Genomic DNA, 12,397 nt, shown 5'->3' on the forward strand with positions numbered 1-12,397 from the left:
GGTCGAGAGGGCGAGGGAGGAGAAGCCGGTGTCGCGCCGGGAGACGCGGGGGCAGGAGGTGAGCCAGCCCGTGCCCCCGCCGCCCCGCACACCCCGCGCTGCCACACGCACCAGCTCCCCGCGCCGGCGCCTGGAGCCGCACAGCCAGGGCTGCGCTACCCGGGGACTGACGCTGGGGCAGGTGGAGGAGGAGGAGCTCCATGTGCGAGCATTTCACCCTGATCGTGGGTGCTGCCAACCCCGTCTCCGTGTGCCTGGGGGATGTCTCCTGTCTCCCCGTCTCTCCCAGTCCCTGCTCCCCGGTGCCACGCTCCTCTTGTCCCCAGGTCACGGTGAGTGTGAAGATTGAGGAGGCGGCCTCACATGAGATGCAGCCCACCCGGGCGCTGCAGGAGCCCGGCGATCCCTGGCCGGAGCAGGCGCGGGCCCAAACTGCGGATGTGCCTCTGGAGGAGGCAGCGCAGTGGGACAGCCCAGGGCCTCGGGACCAGCCACCTCGTGGCCCCAGAGAGGAGCTCATGCCGGACCTGGAGTCAGGTGAGGGGCTGGGTGCGGGCTGGGGTGTGGGTCTGAGGGCCGCAGCGGTTGTTCTCCATCTCCCCCCTCTCCCACACGCCAGAGCCTTTGGCTGCTGCAGTCACGGGCCAGTACAGGAAAACAGTAAGGCTTTCCCCTGCAGGCAGCACCAGGCCTGACCTGTGCACTGTCTTCCCCACCCACAGGTGCAGGAACCATGAGGAAAGCTCATCAGCAGCCTCCTGAAGAAGGGCCTGCAAACCTGGAGCTGCCGAGGACTTCCCCAGGGAGGCTGGGGGAGAGAGGCTCCCTGACCTTGGAACCAAGCCGACTGCAGCAGGGGCAGGGGAGGCTGGCAAAGCAGGTGGAGACCACGGAGGTGAGCAGGGCAACAGCTCCAGCTGCCAGTGGCAGTACATCTGGGGCTGTGCTTGGGAGGAGCCAGGGGGCTTGTCAAGAGTTTAGGAAGCATAGAGCGCTAAGGATTGACAAGCCTCTGGTGACGGGGGCTGCAGCAGTGTTATCCGTGTTTGCTGGAGCTCATTACCAGTGCCAATAGCAGGGGGTGCTGGTACGGGAAAGCCAGGCTATAGTCGTAGATCATCTGGCCCTAAAGGTGCTGCCTCAAAGGCCCAAGCATGTAGAATGCGATGAGCCAGGTCAGGACCGACACGTGGATCCCTGCATCCATGGCTGCACCCACATCCCGTGTCAGTATAGAAGGGGGCATTTTGCACCCCTGTGTGTCATGGCCCAGCCTGCAGAGAGGTGTGGCGCAGAGGGATTGTGGAGAGGGCGGCGGGGGCTGGAGGCAGCTGGACCAGGAGACACTGATGGGGTAACGCTTGTGCCTGCAGCTCCAGGAGGCCTTTGAGGACGTGGCTGTGTATTTCATGCGGCAGGAGTGGGAGCTGCTGGAAGACGCACAGAAGGGGCTTTACCGGGACCAAATGCTGAGGAACTGGCGAGCCCTCGTTTCCCTGGGTAACGCTGTTTCCTGCTTCCCCCTCCAGCCGTGTCGGCGCTGACCCTTACTGTCTTCTCCCTGCTTCTCAGGATTCTCGTCCTCATGAGCATTTCCCTGGGGGTTGAAATCCATATCCTCCCCACAGCTCTGTGCATAGTCATGCATCTCTCACATTTTACAATGACATCTGCTCCTTTTGATCTGGCCACCTTCACCTGAGTCTTTCCCGTTCTTGTAACCCCCGGTGCTTCCATACCCAGCCATGTCTTGGTGAGTGCATCTCCCTTTCCCTTCTCAGAGTAGTCTTGTCATCCCCAATTCAGTGGGCAGAAAATTTCACTGCCAGCTGTTCCTCAGGGAATGGTTGTGATTCCCTCCCTGTTCCACCTAGCTTGTACTGTCCCACACATCTAATACTGAGCCTGCTCAATCAGTGCTGTCTAGATCCCCCTTCTTTCCTTTGGTTCTGGCCCAAAAGAGGGTATCGGAAGCATTATCAGCCCCTGTTGTTATCACCCTTTGGATCAGCATTTCCTTGACTGCATCTCTAGTGACCTGTACACATGATGGAATTCAGGAATGTCTATCTTTAGATCCCTGGAAGCTTCTGCCCATGTTCCTTCCCAGTGGCAACACATAGGGGGTACATGGGCACCCTGAGAGCGCTGGTGCACCCCCTGACTGGCCATGCTCACTGCTTAGGTGATGGGCAGCAGGGGCAGGTGGGAATGCCGGTGCCCACTCTGCGAGCACTGGCTGATCGCTGCAGCTGCTCCCAGGGAACCCCCCCCTGAGGGCAGCGAGATCAGCCATGGGTGGGGGGGCCTCCCCAGTCGGCAGTATCAGCCGCAGGACCCCCCCAGACAGTGGGTCTGGTCTAAGGCAGCACGAGTTGCCCATGTTCCTTCCTACAGTCTTCATCTCCACAGGCCAGAGGCTCTGGCTTGGCTGGGTTTACTTGGAGACCTGCTCCTGAGCTCACTCTGCCCTTCACAGAAGTTGTTGTCTCCTCCTCCTGACATCCCTCTACATGTCAGTGATTAAAAGATGTGGGCACAGTGCAGGACTGGTTAAAAAACAGGTGTCATTTCCAGAGGGTCTCTGATACAGGGGTGGTTCTGGCTTGTGGGCAGGGCCGAGGGACTTACCTTCTGTGAGGTCAGTTTGCTTTTCTAGTGCTTTATTTTCCCTCCAGTTACCCTGAAGGACTTTCTTGGGGAAAGGCTCCAAGGCCTTTATTGTTCAACAAAGACCATGTCAGTTATTCCTAGGTTATGGACTTTGATGTGATGCAAAAGGTGTCTCCTTCTGCGTTCTCTTATCTGCATCCAGGACCTTTGTTTAAAACACTGCAGGATTTCCCCACTTGTGTGCTCTTCTCCCTTTTTGGGACGATCCTCACATTGGATGTGATGTTTGCTTTTGTTGCCACTGCAGATATGAACATTTCCCTTCTTCTGCCTTGTTGGGGAATGACCCTCTCTCCCTGAAAAAAGTGTCTTGATCAGCCATCTGTCCTGGATTTTGTTCACTGCTGCCAGGCCTCGCTTTGAACCTTCCCACAGAAGAAACTCACTTCCATTCCTTTGCCTGGAATGACACTAAGACACGTTATCCTGCCACCAGTGTGTCCAGTATCTCTTCATTTTGGTGCCATATAAATAGTGAAAGTTTCATCTTTACGCTCTTTTGTGCATCGTATGTCACTGCATCTCCACCCCCTGTCTATGGGAGCTCTGTTGGTCTCAGACCCTTCTTCTGCCTCAAAGTGAAAGTGGTGGTGACATTTCCCAATGACCATTCCCCAGCACCTGGGTGACAAAGGTCATCATCTATAAAGGCTTCCCCGTGTGGTGCCTTCTATTGCATCCTAAATGTTCTCCCTTCCTTGTCCTCTAGGGCCCCAGTAGAATCCTTGAGTTCATTGTAGCCATTCCCCATATTCCACTTGGTTATTTAGCATCCAGTACCTAGTCATAAATACTTTTTAACCACTGCCCCAAACAGGATATCGAGGTCCCACCCCTGACTTAATCCGCCGCATTGTGCGAGGCCAGGAGGAGCTCTGGGTCGGTGATGATGAGGACCGTGGGGGCATCTCAAAGTCAGAGGGCCTGCTGCCAGGTGAGTTGTGGCTGTCCCCTCCCCCGACTCTCCTCTCAGAAATGCCCCATGCCCACAGTGAGGGGGGGCCTGGAACCTGCAGACCTGCCTGGCGCTGTGTTTCTGAGCTCAAATAGCTTAAGTAGTCATGTGTCCAGGCAGGTGTTGTTCCCATGCACTGAAATTTGAAGCAGAGGAGACAAGCACCCTTTCCCTTCTCCCCCTAACTACAATTGTCATGGGGAAACTGTATTTGCTATTTCAGTGTTTAGGTACAGATTTGGTTCCTTGGGATAACATGGTCTTACACTGCAAAATGAAGATAGAAATGTAAGAGTTGATTCCCCAACTCAAGGTAGCCATACCTCTATTGCACCCTCTCCCAAGGCATGGGATTTGTAGTCCCCCATGAAAATCAGCATAGTGGGTGGAAGCTCCACATAGCCATTATTGTAGGATAAGAGAAAGGTCTGGAGCTCTGCCTTGTGTATCCTGGTCGGGTCAACCTGGAACTGAGGAAGTGTTGAATTCTGGTCTCGAGTTGCATTGTATGGCTCCATGGGGTGGGTGGGATTCATGAACCTTCATGTTGCAGGGAGAAGTAAATCCCCCATGGCTTATGCCTATGCCATGAGTGTCACAGAGCTTGGGACTCAGCAGAGTCCACATGCAGGTTCATGCCAAGGCCTTTGTCCCATGGCATAGTTTGGTGATGTGGAGGCCGGCTGGGCCTCATCAACGGAGGAAAGCCACATGGGCCCATTTCAAACCTCAGACCTTTCCCTGGAAGCAGGAAGGAGGCACAGCCCTGTTCCTTCCAGGAAGGAGACCCACAGCCATAAGTCCTCCCCTCCCAGATCAGGTTTTGGAGGGAGGAGGAACGACATGGGCGTTTTCTACCAAGGAGAAGCAGCTGGTCCAGTGTAAAGCCATTGTTCTTACACACCCCTGACTTCTGGTGGGTCCCCAAAATCAACCACAAGGCTGTCCTCCCTGGTACATGATGTTGCTCTCAGGACTGCCACAGATCAGTGGAGAGCAGTCTCACCAATGCACTTTGGCTTTTGGAGCATGTTGGTCCAGCGAGTAGGAGGGCTTGGCATCATCTTCTCTTGAACCCATCATTACTGTGGGACAGAGCAGCCCCTAGAGAGACTCCTTCTTCCTTTACACTGATTCTGCCTTTGGTCTCCTGGGCACTTTGGAGTAGAAAGCCATTCAGGTCTTCTCTTAACACATCCCACATGGGTTTCTCCCACCAGATTCTGAGGGGATGGGGCAGCTGGGCCAGAAGCTCTGGAACCATTAGCCTGGCACAGGGACATTCCCCTTTCTCACCCCCTGCACTTGTGGTTTGGCAGAAGGACCTTGTTCTTTTAAGAAAGCGTAAGTGCCCAGGTCCAGTCATGCCCGCAGACCCATCACAGCAATGTTTGGTCTGTATCAGGAGGGCTGGGACTAACCTAGACTACTTCTCCGTGCAGGAGGTGCCTGGCTGCTAAGCCATGCTGAGAAGCACAGTCCTGAAGAAGGGCCTGCAAACCTGGAGCCACCCCAGACTTCCCCAGGATGCTTGGGAGAGATGGAGTCCCTGAGACATGAGGAAAAACAATTGCTAAAGAGCATGGGGAGGCCTCATAAGCAGAGGGAGAATGTAGGAGTGAAGCAGGTGCCATCTTCCCTTGGGTGTGGGAATGGAGAAAGGACAGAAGCCAGAGAGAGCCCTGGGCACAGGGAAGGATTTCTGGAGCTGAAAAGCCATGAGGCAAAGTTCCACCAGAAAGAGACCCTGCATTCGAGCCAAGCCAGTGGGGAAGACCTGAGAGGGAAGCAGCAGGTGCCTGCTAAGCCAAGGGGCAAAGGCCATCCCTGCCGGAAAACCTCTGGCTGCCCCTCAAACCGGGCTCTGCCACATGAGTGCTCTGTTTGTGGAAAAAGCTTTGCCCATTCCTCCGATCTGGTACGACACCAGCGTATCCATACAGGGGAGAAGCCGTATCAGTGCTCTGAGTGTGGGAAGAGCTTCACCCATTCCTCCAATCTGGCACGACACCAGCGCAGCCACACAGGGGAGCAGCCATATCAGTGCTCTGAGTGTGGGAAGAGCTTCACCAGTTCCTCTTATCTGGCCATCCACCAACGCATCCACACAGGGGAAAAGCCATATAAGTGTTCTGAGTGTGGGAAGAGTTTCACTAATTCATGTAACCTGGCCCAGCACCAACGCACCCACACAGGAGAAAAGCTACATCGGTGCTCTATATGTGGGAAGAGCTTTACCCTGTCCTACCTGGCCACACACCAGCGTATTCACACAGGTGAGAAGCCGTACAAGTGCTCTGAGTGCGGGAAGAGCTTTACCCACTCCTTCAGCCTGGCCACACACCAGCGAATGCACACAGGGGAGAAGCCACATCAGTGCCCTGAGTGTGGGAAGAGCTTCGCTTATTCATCCCAGCTGGCCCAGCACCAGCGCATCCACACAGGGGAGAAGCCACATAAGTGCTCTGTGTGTGGGAAGAGCTTTACCCACTCTTCCAACCTGGCCACGCACCAACGTATTCACACAGGTGAGAAGCCATACAAGTGCTCTGAGTGTGGGAAGAGCTTCGCTTATTCATCCCAGCTGGCCCAGCACCAGCGCATCCACACAGGAGAGAAGCCACATCAGTGCCCTGAGTGTGGAAAGAGATTCAGTTATTCATCCCAACTGGCCCAGCACCAACGTATCCACACTGGGGAAAAGCCACCTCAGTGCTCTGTGTGCGGGAAGAGCTTTACCCAGTCCTCCTATCTGGCCACACACCAGCGTATTCACAGGGGTGAGAAGCCATTCAAGTGCTCTGAGTGTGGGAAGAGCTTTACCCACGCCTTTAGCCTTGCCAGACACCAGCGTATGCACACAGAGGAGAAACCACATAAGTCGTCTTAGTGTGGGAAGAGCTCCACTTGTTCGTCCCAGTTAGCCCGGCACCAACACATCCACACAGAGGAGAAGGCACATCAGTGCTCTCTATGTAGGAAAAGCTTCACCGGTTCCTCCCACCTCGCCATCCACCAGTGGATGCACACAGCGGACAAGCCACATCAGTACTCTGTGTGTAGGAAGAGCTTTGCCCTGTTCTGCATACTGGCCACCCACCTGCACATCCACAGAGCAGTGAAGCCACATGAGTGCCCCAAGTGTAGAAAGAGCTTCACCCAAACCTCCAGCCTGGCCCAACAGCAATACATCCACACAGGGGGAAAATAACATCACTCCTCTCTGTGTGAGGATAGCTTCCAGGACAACTCCACCCTGGTCAAACACCAGTGTATCCATACCCAGTAGCATCCGTAATTGTGCCAGCAGTGCAGGGAGGGCTTGCAGACACCTCCCTGCTCGGCTCTTGCTAGCGGCTGCCTTTAGGCAAGCAGCCTCCTGCTGCGGGAGTGCAAAAAGATTTCACATAGCCTTTGGGCCTTGCAGGGCACTGCAGAACCCAAAGGACCCAGTAACAGGTCCCCAAGATTTGATTGGGGAGGGCATAATAGGAAACACCTAAGGAGAGGCCAGCCCAGATGTTGCGGGTCCTGTGAGGGGATGATCTTTGTATCGGTCTTAGAGCCTATGCCTTCTCCATCGTTCTCTAAAAGCAGCCAGTTCCTGCCAGGGAGAAGAAATGCCTTCCCAGTAGGGTGCCCTCCCCAAGACAGCTGACTCCAAATGCCCCAGGGCCTGTCCTTGGCCACCTCCCGTGCCCATCAGGTCTGCAAGGAACTGCTGCTGTCACCCCATGAGCCCAGCCCGGCAGGTTTTGTTTCTGAGCCTCTCTCCAGAACTTTGTACCCCTGGGTGCCTGCTGCTTCCCTGCCCTCCTGCTCTTCACAGCACTAATGCAGACTGCTCAGAAAGCCCCAGCACTGGGCATGGTATCCCTGTGGCTGGGCTGGGCTCTCCCTGCTCCAGAGCTGTGAGATGGAAACCAACCAAGGCCCAGAACCCTTTCAAGGGCAGATTTCCTTGTCACTTCCCAGCCCCTTTCCTTTGCCAAGGATTCACTGTGGTCCAGGCCTGTTGGGAACCATCGGGTACAGGTTTTGGTCACACTCAAGGCTTCACTCCCATGTACTGCTGTGCAGTAAGGACCCTGACCTTTGGAAGAAGCCTGTGGGCAGGAGACAGTCGAGTGCCTTTTCTGGGAGAAATGTGTGGGGCGGGGAGGTGCAGCCTGTGGTAGGTCCTTCTGTGAAAGGGAGGGCAGTGTATGAGAACATCCTCTGGGTGAATGCAGTATGTTGTCATCTGGGGAATGTTCCCTGGTCTCTAATATTCCAATACACACTGTCTTATGGAGAAATATGCTTGGGCTTCTTTTGTACATGTCCAGATAAAATGCAAGGTGCCAGAGACATCCTGGGTGGATGGAAAGGCAGACTGGGAGATCTGCTTGGTTTGAGGACACAACACTCAGCCCTTGCTCATCTGACTAGGAGCCACTCAGCTCAAGCTGCCTCTATCTCCTCACTAGAGAGAAAGAGACAGGACCCAGAGCAGGCTCTGCAATCACATCAGCCAACTCCCTCAGCATCTTTGAGTACATCTAGTCCGGCCCCATGGACTTGTACATATCCAGCTTTGTAAATGGTCCCTAACTTGTTATTTCACTACTGAGAGCTGCTCACCTCCTCCCCAAACTCTGCTACTTAGTGTAGTCGTCTGGGAGGTGAACTTGCCGGTGAAGACTGAGGCAAGAGAGGTTTTGAGCACTTCAGCCTTTTCTGCAACCCCTGTCACAAGGTTGTCTCCCCCATTCAGTGAGGAACCCACGCTTTCCCTGAACCTCCTCTTGGTACCAACATACTCATAGAAACCTTTCTTCTTGCCCTTCACAACCCTTGCTAGCTGCAACTCCAATTACGCTTTGGCCTTCCTGTCTTCATCCCTACATGCCCAAGTAGTGCTCTTATAGTCTTCCCTAGTAATTTGTCCAAGTTTTCACTTGTTATAAGTTTCCTTTTGGTGATTTAACTTACTCAAGAGTTCCCTGCTAAACCAAGCTGGTCTTCTGCCATACTTGTTAGTTTTCCTGTGCATCTGGATGGTTTGTTTGTGCCCTCTCAGTAAAGCTGCTTTGAAGTACAGCCAGCTCCCCTGTACTCCTCTCCCCCTCAGACTGGCTTTACAGGGGACCCTGGCCAGCAGTTCCCTGAGCGAGTCAAAGTCTGCTTTTCTGAAGTTCATGGTCCTTATTCTGCTGCTCTCCATCCTTCTTTTCCTTATCATCCTGAACTCAATCATCTCATGATCACTGCAGCCCAAGACCAGATAAAATGCAAGGTCCCAGAGACATCCTGAATGTAACACCCTGGGAAGCTCCAGCTTTGGTAACATCGCTCCTTTCTGCCCTGCCAAACAGGCTTGGGTGGGAGCAAAGAGATGGGTCCCTCCAGAGCACTGGGCCAGCTGGAAAGGTGAATTGGGGCATCTTGGTTTGAGGTCGCAACACTTAGCCCCTGCTCATCTGACCAGGAGCCACACACAGCTCAAGGTGCCTCTGTCTCAATACACAGAGAGACTAGACCTGGGGGAGGGTAGACACACATGGGTGCAAGTCCACACTATGTTTCTTGAAAGAGACACCTGAGTGTGGGGGCATGGGGCCTCGACATGAGGTTGGACAGCCATTAGTTGGGGGTGATCTGGGCTTAGCTATACCTGTGTTGTGCTAGGGGTCGTGCCCAGGATTCTCGGCTTTCGTGGCTACGTGGAGCTGAGTGGGATTCCTGTCCCTGACCCCCTTCTGCTGTATGTGTCAGGAGGTCTTTTTTTAAGCCTTCCTCTGAGGAATTGGGCATGTGGGCAGTAAGCTGTGCTGAGCCTTTCTGGATAGGCTGGGACAGGCCTCTACATAAGACTGGTAGCAGTCATTATGAGTGTTGCTGTCACTGCTACAGTTATTATGAGTGGCGGTGTTATTACTTATCACAATTATATAAATACCAATAATAATTCTATTGCTATAAATAGTAGAGGTGCACTGATAGAAATTTTTTGAGCTGATACCGATTGCTGATATTTAACAAGCTGTATTGGCCTATACTGATCTGACTGCTGATATGCAGCCAGGCAGCTTAGAAAGCAGCGTCTGGCTGGTAAGTTGTAGGGGAAGGGTCATGGTGGGGGCAGATGGAGGCCCCAGTGGTGAGGCAGAGTCTGGGCAGGGGCAGGCACTGCGCAGCCAGGGCAGAGCGCTGGACGGAGCTGCGACCAACTTGTTTGGAGGGCACGGAGGGTGGCTCCCACCACTGCATGCACCCCAGGAGGGCATGGGGGCGGGTGTTTGTCTCTGGATCTTCACGAAGAGCGAGGGCAGGCTGCTATTGTAGGCTGGAGCCGGGGCCAGCCTGGGGGGCTGGACTGGGCTGCACTGGGGATGGTCGGTGGCAGTGCTGGGAGGGGAGCTAGGGGGGCTATGGTGAATGTTGGGGTGGCTGCAGCACCCCCCACCCCGTAGCCTCCCTTCCAGCACTGCCACTGCCCACCTCGAGCACAGCCTGGCCCGGCCCCCAGCTAGGAAGAGCAGTATTTCTTTCAAAATGGGGCAAATTTTCAAAATAGACCAGTGATGGTCTATTAACAGAACTTCAGACAGACACGGAGTGGTTGAGACATTTGCAACACCTTGGATGCCTGTTTTGAGAAATACGAGGATGTGTATGTGACTTGCTAAACAAATCCTCATATTTCCTGTGTTCAATGCACATTTTACAGGTTTTGCTTGAAATGTATATTTAGTCTTTTGTCTTCCTTTGTTGCTAGCTCAATTGAAATGTATATATAGTTTTCTTGCCTTCTCTAGTTACACTGGCTCAGCCTTTCTCTCTCTCTCTCAGACATGTGATGAGTGTGCCAGGTCTCTGCCAATAATTCTGCTGTTTCCCCATGACTCCTGCATGGGAGAGCAAGAGCCCTGTCATTCAGTCATTCTTTCTTCCCTCTACCATTTTCTCTGCCCATAAGCACGGCTCATTCATGAGGCAGGGCCCAGCAATAGCTCCTGGAACCCACAGCTGATTGAGGCCTTAATTGCCACGTGTGCGCGTGCACATATAATTATGCACATACACAACTATACATATGCACATATAGATTCATAGATTCATAGATGTTAGGGTCGGAAGGGACCTCAATAGATCATTGAGTCCGACCCCCTGCATAGGCAGGAAAGTGTGCTGGGTTAAAATGACCCCAGCCAGATGCCTATCTAACCTCCTCTTGAAGACCCCCAGGGTAGGGGAGAGCACCCCCTCCCTTGGGAGCCCATTCCAGATTTTGGCCACTCGAACTGTGAAGAAGTTCTTCCTAATGTCTAGTCTAAATCTGCTCTCTGCTAGCTTGTGGCCATTATTTCTTGTAACCCCCGGGGGCGACTTGGTGAGTAGAGCCTCACCAATTCCCTTCTGTGCCCCCATGATGAATTTATAGGCAGCCACAAGGTCGCCCCAGGTCCCCCAGTCTCTCCTCATAGGGCTTGGCCTGCAAGCCCTTAACCATACGAGTGGCCCTTCTCTGGACCCTCTCCAGGTTATCCACATCCCTCTTGAAGTGCAGCGCCCAGAATTGCACGCAGTACTCCAACTGCGGTCTGACCAGCGCCCGATAGAGGGGCAGTATCACCTCCTTGGTTCTGTTCGTCATGCATCTGCTGATTCGCAATAAAGTGCAGTTAGCTTTTCTGATGACTTCATCACACTGACAACTCATGTTCATCTTGGAGTGCACTAGGAAGCCGAGATCCCTTTCTGCTTCCATGCTGCGGAGCAGGTCATTCCCTAGGCAGTAGGTATGCTGGACATTTTTCCTCCCTAGGTGCAGCACTTTGCATTTCTCCTTGTTAAATTGCATTCTACTGTTTTCTGCCCATTTGTCCAACCTGTCCAAGTGTGCCTGTAGTTGTTCCCTGCCCTCCGGCGTGTCCACTTCTCCCCATAGCTTTGTGTCATCCGCAAACTCGGACAGAGTACACTTCACTCCCCCGTCCAAGTCGCTGATGAAGACATTGAAGAGTATCGGTCCAAGGACCGAGCCCTGCGGGACCCCACTGCCCATGTCCTTCCAGGTTGATGCCGACCCATCCACCACCACTCTCTGGGTGCGACCCTCTAGCCAATTGTACACACATACATACACACACAAACATATTGTACACACATACATACACACACACACACACATACGTACACATATATTGTACACACATACATACACACACAAACACACCCTTGTATGCATAAACACACACAAATATATACACATATATATACACAGAGACACATATATACATGTGCACATGTATACATACAGACATATATAAGTATACCTAGACATAATCTATGTATCCACACATGTACATACATACTTATAGGCACATGTGTGTATACATGTGTGCAATCTTTTATATGTATATATATAATCTTTCTATCTATCTATATATCTATATATATCTGTGCATACATATACACATGCATATATATGCATACACATAAACATACACTCACATAAAAGAATACATACACCTATATATAACATACATCTACATACATATAATCATACACATACACACACATACACATTTATACATCTAAACAACAAATACAGATAAAAAGATATGCAGATGTGTATACACACACATATATATATACATATACACGTGGTTACCCCCAAGTATACATACACATATATACATGTGCAGATATATACATCAGCCTACATACATACATACATCAAAGGACATATAACTCTACACGCATATATATATATATATATAT

General features: G+C 52.5%; 1 pseudogene; it reads left to right on the forward strand.

The window, feature by feature from the left end:
* Positions 1-12,397, forward strand: part of LOC102374104 — a 27,673-nt pseudogene that overhangs the window by 2,401 nt on the left and 12,875 nt on the right.

Source organism: Alligator sinensis, unplaced genomic scaffold, assembly GCF_000455745.1.
Source record: "Alligator sinensis unplaced genomic scaffold, ASM45574v1 scaffold336_1, whole genome shotgun sequence".
In the NCBI taxonomy this organism is placed as follows: domain Eukaryota; kingdom Metazoa; phylum Chordata; order Crocodylia; family Alligatoridae; genus Alligator; species Alligator sinensis.